The following is a 12,500-nucleotide window of genomic DNA, read 5'->3' as shown; positions in this document are numbered from 1 at the left end:
TTTTTTAATAATATTAGATCATGTGTTTCTGTGAATGGTAAATATTCCAGTTGGTTTGATGGTCAAAGAGGTACCAGACAAGGAGATCCATTGTCACCTTATTTATATCAAATATGTGCCGACTTTCTGTCCATTATGATCCGCCAGAGTACAGAGATAAAAGGTATAAAGGTGGCAGATGATGAAATATTAATATACAAGTTTGCAGATACCGCCCTGTTTCTGGATGGTTCAAAACAATCTTTTTGTGCATGTATGAACGTTTTGAAGCAATTTGCCTCTATGTCCGGTCTGAAAATGAATGATGAGAAAACCACGGCAGTCTGGATAGGCTCACATAAAAATTGTAATATCAAATTTATGCCGGAACTTATGGTCAGTTGGAACCCTGTAACATTTAAAATTCTTGGCATTGTTTTTTCAGTCAACTTAGATGGCATTATACCCCTTAATTATGAACATAAATTGGTAGAAATTGAGAATTTGTTCAGGTCCTGGTCCAGAAGAAATTTAACACCCTTTGGAAAAATAACAGTTATTAAGAGTTTGGCGCTGTCTAAGTTAACTCATCTGTTTATGAGTTTACCAGACCCTGATGATAAGTTTTTGTTTGATTTGAATTGGTTATTTTTTTCATTTCTATGGGATGGTAAGAAAGATAGAATAAAGAGAACAACAGCATACCAGTCGTTTGAAGAGGGGGGGCTTAAAATGGTGGATTTGAAATGCTTTTTGTCAGCTCTGAAGATATCATGGGTACAGCGAGTCCTTTGTAGTGAAGGAAAAGTAACTAAACTTCTACAAGCTCTGTGTCCACTTGTACATAACATTCACAAGAGAGGAGGTGAGTTTGGAAACATACTGATGCAAAGAGTTCAGAATCCTTTCTGGAGAGATGTTTTCAAACGTGATAAGCACTTTGCATGCAAATGTGTCCCGATCTCCTTGAGTGATTTTGCTTCAGAGCGTCTGTATTATAATGTACATATTTGCATAGATAAAAAGGTTATTTTTAACAGGAATTGGATGGAAAACAGCATTATTACAGTCGGTCACTTGATGAGAGCCGATGGGTTTTTGTCATATAACGATTTTAAATTGAAACATCCACATTTACAACTGAATTTTGTTTTTTTTGAGGGCGTTATGCGCTCAGTTAAGAATTTTCATAAAAGATTAAAGTTGGATGCAGTTTTAAACAATGTTTTTCATATTGGTGATGATGTTGTATGAAAACAAATGTCTAAAGGTTGAGTAAAACATATGTATACAAACCTTGTGAAAAATGATGGCAATTTACAGTGCATGGAAAAATGGTCTAATTTATTGAATTTTGATGTAAATGTTAGAAAAGTGTTTTTGAAAATGATAAGAACTACACAGGACACATACCTGAGATGGTTCCAATATAGAATACTACATATAATTTTTCCCATTCAATGCATGTTATCTTTACTAAAATATTCTGACACACCACTATGTAGTTTTTGTACGCAGGAAGAGGAAACCTAAGAACATTTGTTTTGGGAATGCACAAGAGTTAAGCTTTTTTGGTCTAATTTCACAGAATGGTTATGCCTACATTTCAAACATTGCAGTAATTTGAAATTGTCAAAAGAACTTGTTATTTTAGGGTATTTAGACAACTTTCATACGGATGCTGTTTTTGACTTGTTTATTCTCCTTGCCAAACAAAGTATATTTGGAGCCAAATTAAATAAGACAGTCCCAACACTAAATGTTTTTGTGAAAATAGTTAAACAAAGGTTTTTGATCGAAAAGTATAATGCTAGTGTAAATAATTATTATAGTAAATTTGCAAAGGATTGGTGTTTATATAGACACTTTTTTCATTGATGCCAAAGGATAACTGTATTGATTGATTTCGTATGAACATTTTTGAATGTGATACCCCCTGACCCATTTATTCATAACAGGTTATACAGTACTTTTATGCCGATAATTAAACCCCATGTATACTTGGAGGCTAAAGTGTGACCACGTCCCCACCTACCTCCCCTCCCCTCCCCCAACCTCAGTTACCCCCCTCCCCTCCCCCCCAACCTCAGTTTCCCCCCCCCCTTCCATATCCCGTCTTTTCAACAACCCACCCTACTGTCTATGTCTGTGTCTTGTCTAGGTATGTGCGTGTGTATGCGCTTACACTTTGTGTATGCTGTATGTTATGCTGTGTTTATGTGTATATAAAAGAAATACAATTAAAAAAAAAAGTACTACTTACTTACTTAGGCCCTTTGCCACCATCGCAGCATAGGCCATTGACGACGGTTCTCCATTGCACTGGGCTGTTCTCTCCGCTTCTGTCCAGCTGTTGCCTTACCTCTTCAGTTCTGCCTCTGTTTCACGCCTCCAGCTGTTTCTTGGCCTCCCTCTCTTTCTTTTCCCCTGTGGATTCCAAGTGAGAGCCTGGCGGGTGATGCTGGATGTTGTTTTTCTGTGGGTGTGTTCAATCCAGCCCCACTTTCTCCTCAGAATATGGCTGTCAAACGGCTCCTTGAAGAAGCCCTCAGACAGGCGTTGATAACAGTTTGAATCTTCTGCTGTGTTACCTTGGTCATTCTCCACGTCACAGAGCCGTTCAGCAGAAACGAATTGAGATTGGAGTTGAAGATGCGCAGTCTGGGGTTGTGCTGATCTCTCTGGAGTCCCAGATGATCTTCAACATGTTGGAGAACAATTATGTATATATTGCTGATTATAGCCTAGTTGTCCCGGTAGTGCGCACGAAACATCCATTTTAACTCCGGTATTTTATATTTGTTCACATTTACAGTGGTTTCATTGTTGACAAAATCAGTGAGTTAAACAAATTGTTTGGCACTATGTTGTGTTTTCTTGTATTGTTCTTGAATGAATCGTTAGAGAATGACAGACGCGCTAGAACATACTCCTGCCATCTGTTACGCACACCCTTCCTCACTCAAACCTGTTCGCGTTCAGCACTAAACAACTTTGATTGCATAGACAGCTACAAACTTACACGCTTACATGCACAAACTCTAACATTTACACAACTAATTAATTGTGTCATTAATGGTCTCAGAATTATGTGTTCAACATTCCTTCTACGCCCTTCCTAAGACACGCACGAACATCGACACACACACACACATACACACACACGTACACACACACACACACACACACACACACACACACACACACATACATACATACACACATACACATACACATACACACACACACACGCACGCACTCACACACACACACACAAACACACACACATAAACACACACACACATACACGCACGCACTCACACACACACACACACACACACACACACACACACACACACACACACACACACACACACACACACACACACACACACACACACACGCACACACACTGACATTGTTCATGGACGGTTACTTTAAATTATCAACAAAAACCAAAAAGGAACAAAGCAGTAAACAACTATGTGTACACAAGACAGAACGAAACTCACGTTTCACGTTTACACTTTGGCAAATACACACATATGACACACACATGGCACACAGAGAAAACACTCACACCAAACACACACACACACACACACACACACACACACACGCACACACACACACGCACGCACGCACGCACACACACACACACACACACACACACACTCACTCACACACACACACACACACACACACACACACCCACGCACACACACACCCACGCACACACACACACATTGTGCGTGAAAAGACCGGGAACCGTATGGATACAGGACTTACTCCTACACGATTACTGGAGTAAGAATTGCCCGAACATCGTTTGAGAAAAAACGCCGAGTTCTGATTCAAAAGAATAAAAATGTAAAGCCGAGCGGTCGTAGTCTCACATTAACTCTAACTATCTGTGTCTGTGTCTTAGATGTTATACGTGTTTGAAAGTCATTTGTCAGGATGGCAATCACACGACAAGACGAACAGACATAGAATATGAACTCAACAAGAATCAGGTGAAGTTCCAAATTGTACTGATTCGAATAAAACAATCATCAAAACAAATCAATACAATGCATGGGTTATTTGCAGAAAATATATATGTTCACTATCAGTATTTCTCTCTGGGACACCCATTTGTAAAGTCTCTGTCTGTAATTTTCCTTCTTCCTTTAAAAATATTCCTAATTCGCTGAAAAGTTAGGCATGACCCGGAGGTACCCTTGGCAAAATACGCTACTGCAAATATTATATTAACAGAAAAAGATGTACTGTTTGGTTATTCTCCAGAAGTGCAAACCCCCATAAACAAAATTATTAATCATATTTTGCTCATTTCAAAAATGTGTATCAGTAAGTATAGATATGGTAGGCCTATTGATTTAAATGTGATGTTAGGATATGAATTAGCGTTGAGATATTTCAGTATTGTGTAAATATTGAAGGATGAATGATGATACGTTGTAGACGGATGCTTGATTTTTTTTTTGGATTAAAACCCCCACAATGATGTGCTTGGCAAATTCAAAAATAAAAATAAAAAATACGCTACTGCAAAAGAAAATCTAAGTCCTAAAATGAACATTTGGGCAGGGGTTCGGGGCCTGGAAACAAATAAAGTAAAAAAAGACCAAAGCGACGCCACTGTACTCGCCGTGTGGTAACCTGGGAGTGCGTAACGTTTTTATGTTATCCCTGTTAGTTCAGTCCACAGGGCGGGGTCTGGTGTACCATTTAGACACTTAAGCCAGGTTGGTTGTTAAGACCCCGGAGGCCATCTTTGAGCTTACAAATGCATACTCCGATAGGCTGGGACCCGCCCACAGCCGTTCTCCTACAAGTGTCGCTTCAGCTCTAAGTGAGAGTCTGTTGTAACACTTTGACCCTTAAGTCGGTTAGTTTGCCAAGACTCTATCAAAATTAGTGTTTTGTTGACCCTGAATCCCAAACAGGGGAGACGCTGGTTTCAGGTACTGTCAGTACCTTACTCTACCATAAGTCTGGAGAGAATCAGAAACCACGATCTTTTATAGCTAACAGTGCTAAATCCTACGTCACAGCTAAAGAACCAATGAAAACGCCGCTCTGACAGCACAGCAAAAAGGGAAGGGAGGTGGAGGGCTTCGGGGCTGCTATCAACCTCCTTACAAACTGAAGCGGATGTCCCTCAAAACTATACAAAAACTCATCTACTAAAAAAACTACATGAAAAATGCTGCAAATATATACTTCACTCACACGCAAATTCTGCAACGCATCATTTGATACCAAACACTCATAGGTAATCAAACACACTGCGAACAAAGTGCAAAACCTCTAACTACTATAAACCTCTCAGCGTAGTCTATACATAACAAAAACCGTATGCAGTTACAAGTTAACCACAATCAAACACATTGTAACTGTATTTAACAGGCTTCTCCTATGTAGATGACAAACATAACATCTACATTCTACTAGACAAATGATCACAGAATACATATTTATATCAAACTAGATGATTACCCGCTTCGCCGGGTACCGGCTTTGCCGGGATACCCGGCTTCGCCGGGAAGAAGTAGAGCCGAATACCTGGCTTCGCCGGGTGTGTGGCGCACCGTACCGTACCGTACGCCGGCTTCGCCGTACGCGATTGACGCCACACGAAGGAAGGGAGATAAACGCGCAAAACACTGGAGAATATAAGGAAGAGTTACTGGGAATGGATGTACAGAAAAAAACAACATAAAAACCAAAATCGGTTCAGCGCCGCGACCAGATTGTGTCCGGGGTGTACCTGAATATGCCCACCAAATTTGAAGCAGATCTATCGAGAACTTTGGCCGTGCATAGCGAACACACAGACAGACACACACAAGCCGTATATAGATATAGATATATGGGCAAAAGAAAGATTGATAGGAAAGGCAAAGAAAACAGAGAGAGAGAGAGAGAGAGAGAGAGAGAGAGAGAGAGAGAGAGAGAGAGAGAGAGAGAGATAGAGAGAGAGAGAAATAGATAGAGAGAGAGAGAGAGAGAGGGAGAGAGAGAGAGAGAGAGAGAGAGAATACGAATACGAATGGTGTATTTGCTTTAGGCCGCATGCCTTTAGCAAGGGGTAGGGGGTTGGGGGCCGAAATACATGGTCTTTTTGAAATATTCGAACCGAAGAATGTTAGTGCGATTCACCATATTGGTAGGGCCTAAAAAAAAAATAGGTGTGGTTACGGTAACCCGACCTACCCTATTTGTAGGGGCCGACCCTATAAATTTGTATTACATTTGTCAAAACAAAACAAACAAAAACAAGAACACGAGTGCAAAAAACGCAATGAAAGCGAAAGCGCCCGAGTCGCACACTTATTTCCCTGTCAAGTAGGTTTAATTTGTACACATTAGAAAAAAAAGTTTAAAGAAAAAGCGATTGCCTACCTTCCTACCCTATTGTTTTTGGCTATGTTACCGTAACCACACCTTTTTTGTTTTGGCCTAAGCCACAATCGTGTGTTTGCTTTTGCACCGCGGAATGTCATATGTGTTTTTGAGTTTGCATCGTCGGGAACTGGTGCTGATCAGCCCAGGTACAGTCTTATCACAGCGATCAAAGCCTCCAAGTGGTATGTAGCCCTCTCCTTCTCCACGACAGAGTCCTCGTTGCCCAGGGGAGTCGAGCGACGCAGACAGCGCAGTGTGTAGTCCTCCAGCTCTGTCATCACACTCTTGTACATCTTGACGTACCAGTTGGTCACTCTGCTCGTTGACGTCATAGTGGAGAATTAGATCGTTGGATTCACATACCAGTACGTGCATGTTGAACCGCTTGTCGATGAAACAAGTCCTGAAACTGTGTTGTTTCTACGACTGTCTCTCAGCTTGCCTTGTATATGTCTGCTTTTCAACTGCGATATCACCGCGTGTATGCCATCAAGCTTGAAGCCTGCTTGCTCTGCTTTGTCTTGAATGACCCGCCCTCCCTCTGCCTCCTCCCCGTCACAGCTGATCACAGCTTCTGTGTCATCTACCATGCAGTAGTCCGTGTTGTGGTTGTTTGTCACAGAACGTGCATAAGGTCATACCGATCAGCTGCACGCATTTTACCCGATAGCAATGACACACGTTCATAATTATGTCGTTGCACGCTCGGCTAGCTGCTCTGAGCCACGAATAATGGCGACTCAGGAATGTCCACTTGTTTACATGATAGGTTTTCGTCTGCTACAGTGTTATCAACTTCGCGCTGTTGCAATTTGTCTGGGGACGGTGAAAACAGAGGGGTAGGTCGATAAACTGTACCGCTTGCCTCTTGCTGTTCGTGTTTTTGGCTTTAACACTATTGTGACTAGCACTGCCACGGCGTTAACGTCCTGCCTGCCCAAGCTTGCCACCAAGAAACTTCCCAAAAATCAGTAACTGTAAAGAAATCTGTCTAGCAAGCTTGAATTAAGTCCAATCACCACCAAATTTTGTGTACTAATTCAAAAATGGATGCCCCGTTCAGTCGTGCTATTTATAAGTTTGTCACGCGATTTGTTTTAGCAAAGGGGGGTGAAAGGGGGGTGAAAGGGGGATAATTTGTGTTTTTTAACGTTTTTTTGTGTGTGTTTTATTTTCCACTGCTTTTTTTAAAAGTTATTTTTTAACAGAAAGTATTATTAATAATGTTATAACCAAACAAGGTGTAAAACCTATGAATTAGCTGAAATATTGTTAACATTGTACACAGAAATAAGGAGACAGTACAAAGAAAAAAACAAGCAAATCACGCATTCACTCACAGCATCCTGACTCAAATGAAACAAAACTGTAACACTCACCAAATGATGTCTAGGTAATCCATATTGAATATAAGTCACATTTTCACAACAAAGTACCAACTGTCCACCTATGAACAATTCCAAAAGGATTTGAAGGCTCCAGCCATCCATTGTTATCAGTGCTGCCACGCCCCCATAGCTCCTGCACGATTCCGAGATACATGTTCGTCTAGCAGTATCACCCCCTACCACGTGTAGTTGCCGACTCGTACTAGCAACAACGGGACTGTTTCTTCCTCAATATCACTGCTATTATCGCTTTCTTGAGGCTAAAACGACACGATGTATCATGATCTACAGGATCCTCAAGATCCAACATCCGGAGAATCTCCTCCCGTGACAAGGCTCGCCTTCGATTCATTTTTTTTGTTCGAAAACACCACGCAAATCTGCATTAATTTGATCAAGCCGGAAGAGAAAACCACGTGTATCAAGGGAAACAACTCAATTTACTGCAAGCTTCAAAAACCGGGAAGCAATCACGAGTCGTGTACCTTGTATGTCTAATACTAAAATAGTCGCTTCCCGTCCGTGGGCGTTGCAGCGTTATTACTAATATAGTCGCCTCCCGTCACGAAAGTGTTAATCGTAGTTTCGTTGTTCTGCCCGTCTGGCGTCGCGTCTCATCTGGCTGGGGGGTTTCAGGCGAAAGCGCAGGTCGGTCGTGGAAGAGGTAGAAATGGCGGCTGAACCCGGTCCGGTCAATCTCAGAACAACAACGGTTGTACGTCCTTACGCAGCAACTTTCCAGGAAGTAAGCTTGCTTTCGTTTAGCAGGGCCTCCAGTGCCACCTTCACAGCTGTTGGTAGGCCAACAACATCCGTCATGGTGGAGAAAATGACAACATTCTCGCTTCGATACTGGAGCTGATGAAAATGCGCCCTGCTCGATCACGTCCTGTCACCTGTCCGAGAGAGAGAGAGAGAGAGAGAGAGAGAGAGAGGGAGAGAGAGAGAGAGAGAGAGAAAGAGAGAGAGAGAGATTGTGTGTGTGAGTGTGTGTGTGTGTGTGGGTGTGTGTATGTGTGTGTGTACGTATGTGTGTATGTGTGTATGTATGTGTGTATGTTAGTGTCTGTTTGTTTGTGTGTAACAAGCATCAACACAAGCACAGCAACTTCGAAGTAAAGGTAAGAAAATAAGGTAAAAGGGGGGCGGGGAGGAGAGCGGGTGGAGGGAGGTGAGATGATAAAAAGACAAATCACGTGCCATGGCAGACACAACGAGGGGAGAGGGGGGGGGGGGGGTGGGGGTGGTTGGCGACAGAGTGATTAGAGAAAGGTTAGGGTTTGGTTAAAGGTTTAACAAGGAGTGTAGACAGTTTGACACGATCAGCGCCGGGGCAATTAATTTCCACGGAGGCAAGAACAATGGTAGGAACCGAACTGTCCCCCGGACCGAACCCGTGACCAAGCGTACGTCCCAACCCGACACAGTCCCAAAACAGACCCAGATAATATATTCTTCTCCCTACGTCTCCCTTCTCTCTTACTTTATAAACTTTAAAAATAAAATTGCATATGGAGAAAAGACGAATTATTCCTGTAGTCGCCTTTCTCCACAAAAATAACGCAAACAAACGGCCAATACCGGGGCATCAGAGTATTTTGTGTTTCTGCCGTGATCAAATGTGTCACACGTGGGTAATAACGGCATGTACTTCTTTGCCAGGATTAAAGTGGAGTTTCAAAATGTCATGACAGTCTTAACACTTTCGGTGATTGACTTGGCGATTAGTGGGAAAGTACTGTCACGATGAGTAACATGAACATGACGTGGAAAAAAAACCCTTCAGTTTCAGTCTCGAAACGGCTCGTGCTTAAGCTTTAAGCTTATACCAAACGTGGCTATGCATAATATCACGTGCAGACTGCACAAGCGATAACATCAACAGGGAACAGAAGTAAACGATTGCAACAGGATATTTTCAGTTAAAAGTGCCGATCTTCTGGTCATTATTGTCGTATGTAAAATAAAAGCAGAAGAATTAAGTGTCCGTTGTGTTATGTACACCCGGAACATGTCATTATCGGTGTGCGTTTGAAGTAAAAGACCGGTATTGGTCCGAATTTTACGTGGACAATATTCTGCAATTGGATGTTTCCTCCTCGGCCTAGAGTCGATTCCTAAACGTAATTCCCTCTTGTCTTAAAATTCGTCCAAAAAATGTATGTTGCGTCAGCTTCGGTCTCAATAGTTCCAGCATCATATGTGACCCTCCATCACGGAGTGAGTCAAATGTCAACTTGCGCGGTTCTGCGCCAGGCCTAATATACGTCCCGGGGGGTGTCAGGTATCAGTGTAACCTTAGTCACAAGCTTATAACTAGAACAGTTGTTGCTCTTTTCTAAAATGGGTGTCACCACTGGGAAGAACATCAACAACTCTTAAAGAAAATGTAAAAAATATAACAATCTTGCAAAGGTGACACGCGACTCATTCCGTGGTGGGGGGTCACATATGTCAGTTACGAACAAATTGGACTGTTTCAGACTGCTGCCGGTCCTTTGTTGACAGTAGTCCTTTAGAACTATGGGCAGGGTTTTTCTCGTCCGTCTCCCTGCTTTAATTGTTCTTGTTTCTGTCGCCTCATCTCTTCCACGTCCGTGTACACGTCATATCCCCCACACGCACCTGTTGCAGACATAAAACCTGACACACTCAGGGAGCTCTTTGTAGTCAACCAAAACTAGCATAGCCCTACCAATGCAAACGACACAAACATTAAACTAGCCGAATGGTAAGGTTTTGGAACACCGGTTAGTGTCAAACTAGAAATTATATGTTTGAAAAGTGTGTCTATTGACTCATTCGCTGCGCGTCGGAACTGGAATTCCGACACCTGTGTTTAGCGTTGGCTGCGTGCCGGCACTTGAGTTCCGACGGATATCACGAATTTTTAACGGTGTAAACGGTCCTGCTGACCAAGGGAAACAACCCCTGCAATGAACTTCTATCTGTCTACAGTGGTACCATTCACTGTAAACAGTTCCTTCCCTTAAATTGTTGGGATTAATAAAAATTTTGTTGACGGTGTGCGACCCACGTGTTTTGACTTTTCCAAGATGGCGGATCGTTCTGCTGAGACGTAGTAACTTGAAAAGAGTGCTAGAACGTGTTATTCAGTACGGTTCTGATCTTGACCTCAGTGATGATGATAGTGGAGATGATATTTTAGATTCTTGTGACGATTTTGTGCCAATGGACGATAATTTGGGTGATGATTCGGGCAATGCAAGTGTCGATCATGACATTTTGTATGATGAATCCATGACGTAGAAAGTTTTTTTGTTTTGCTTCAAATAGGATATTTTGCGTGGATATGAAGACAACAAAAGGTATGTACTTTCAAATGTTTCATATATTTTCTAAAAGAGTAAGTTTCAAACTTTGCAAAAACATAAGGTATGTAAGGTTATCTTGTGTTGTTGATTTTTAATATTTTTTTCAAAATGGCTCTAAATCGCGCGTTGGCAGGGAACACAGGGGAAATTTAGCTGCGCAGCGAATGAGTTAAGATGTGTGTGTGTGTGTGTGTGTGTGTGTGTATGTGTGTGTGTGTGTGTGTGTGTGTGTGTCTGTTGGTGTGTGTGTGTGTGTGTGTGAGTGTGTGTGTGTGTGTGTGTGTGTGTGTGTGTGTGTGTGTGTGTGTGTGTGTGTGTACTATTGCCAAACATTTAAATTATGATGTTAGACCCACCTTCTTCAGATGTGTCACCCACCAGATTGCTGATCTCTGTGTAGTCGCCTTCTTCCCCTGAAATGCAAACGATATGTCAAAACGAGTGAAATGAATAAGATGCAAAAGCAAGACTAAGTGCAGAACTCGAGACATTATTTTTGCAAAAGCTTCCTCGGCAATCAGTCGTTACAATAAAGTACGGTAGACAAGATCTGTTATATGTTACCACAGCAGCTTTCTTGCCTCAAAAAATGTATACTGTTACTGTACTGTCTGAAAGTCCACACACCACTCATGGGCCTTGCATTCCATTCCGTAGCTGTCGTCATGTCAATCCCGTCAACGTTAGCGGGAGTGTCTGGTAGCGGTAACCTCCCACGACTGTCAATTGCACTCGACGGTGTAGGTAACGGCATTCTCGGTCGTGTGTCGATGGATCGGGGGGTGCCTGGCTGGTCACACGGACCCTCCACATACAGGTAATTGTTGACCATCAGGCTCACGTTGGATCCGCTGTACAAAGCCTTGGAAAGCACTGCTGGAGGAAAAACGTCATGTTTTACCTTTAGCACCTGCTATATATATCAGAGACAGAGAGACAGAGAGACAGAGAGAGACAGAGAGACAGACAGACAGAGAGAGAGAAAGACAGAGAGAGAGATAGAGAAAGAGAGAGAGAGAGAGAGAGAGAGAGAGAGAGAGAGAGACAGAGAGATAGAGAGAGAGAGAGACAGACAGACAGACAGAGAGAAAGGGAAAGAGATAGATAGAGAGAGAGATAGAGAGACAGAGACAGAGACAGAGAGAGACAAAGACAGAGACAGGGAGACAGAGACAGGGAGATCAGAGAGACAGTTATACCATGACTACAAATGCCATACGATATACTTTTTTATCCTGCACTTTTGACAGGCGAGTTATTTCTAAAATGCTGGCTGTTAGAAAATGATAGGAGGCTTGTAGATACATTGAAGTTATATCAACGTGAGCCAGCCGTTCATTTGTTTATTTGTAATGGCGTATGTGTTTGTTTTTCTCCATCAAGA

The 12,500-nt window shown here is 42.2% G+C and overlaps 1 long non-coding RNA gene across 1 annotated transcript in view; it reads left to right on the top strand.

Annotated features, from left to right (window-relative positions):
* LOC138972959 (uncharacterized) overlaps window positions 1-12,500 on the top strand; it is a 281,386-nt gene that overhangs the window by 49,490 nt on the left and 219,396 nt on the right. The window lies entirely within an intron of this gene.

This window comes from Littorina saxatilis, linkage group LG8 (assembly GCF_037325665.1).
Source record: "Littorina saxatilis isolate snail1 linkage group LG8, US_GU_Lsax_2.0, whole genome shotgun sequence".
Lineage (NCBI taxonomy): Eukaryota > Metazoa > Mollusca > Gastropoda > Littorinimorpha > Littorinidae > Littorina > Littorina saxatilis.
The sequence above is the reverse complement of the archived record's forward strand: the minus strand, read 5'-3'. Positions and strand labels throughout refer to the sequence as shown.